Consider the following 548-nt stretch of genomic DNA (forward strand, 5'->3'; position numbering starts at 1 on the left):
TAAGGTTCCCGGGCGCTGAGCTTGAGCGCGGCGCCTCAGTTAGCCACAAGTGCTCGAGGTGGAAGGACGTCACCTCTCCGTCTGTCGCGACCCGTGCGTGTTGACTCTCCGCCTCACGCCACCTTTCAACTTAAAGCTTGACCTCCGATGGTACTTCAGGTGACCTTGTTGACAGGAGCGTAATGTCAGTACCAAACGCTCTACGAAGAGGTGAATGCGACTTTTAGACATAAAGAGAGAGAGAGAAAAAAAGCTTGAGCAATTCAAAGGCGATGAGACACACAAGTGACATTGACCACACATTATCTGTTACCATCAAGAGTTCTCCCTTTAACAGACTTAAAAGCCCAGATACCAACAGTTATGGGATGGCAAAAGTATGAGTTACGCCAAGACGATAAAAGGAAGTGGGGAGGCAGTCAAGATTTTGTGAAGGATGCTTGATATCTAGACTCCGCCGAAAGGAAACTCAAAGATCTAAAAAGAACAGTCTCGGTATGTTGACGACCTCTTTCTTATGTTTGAAGATATAGGCGGGTGGCATATTC

The 548-nt window shown here is 47.3% G+C and overlaps 1 protein-coding gene across 1 annotated transcript in view; it reads left to right on the forward strand.

The window, feature by feature from the left end:
- Window positions 1-53: 53 nt before the first annotated feature.
- LOC119585854 (chondroadherin-like protein) overlaps window positions 54-548 on the forward strand; it is a gene marked incomplete at its 3' end in the record, with an annotated part of 46361 nt that continues 45866 nt past the window's right edge. The window contains 1 exon segment of the mRNA XM_037934585.1: window positions 54-495.

The sequence above is a fragment of the Penaeus monodon genome, chromosome 20, assembly GCF_015228065.2.
Source record: "Penaeus monodon isolate SGIC_2016 chromosome 20, NSTDA_Pmon_1, whole genome shotgun sequence".
In the NCBI taxonomy this organism is placed as follows: domain Eukaryota; kingdom Metazoa; phylum Arthropoda; class Malacostraca; order Decapoda; family Penaeidae; genus Penaeus; species Penaeus monodon.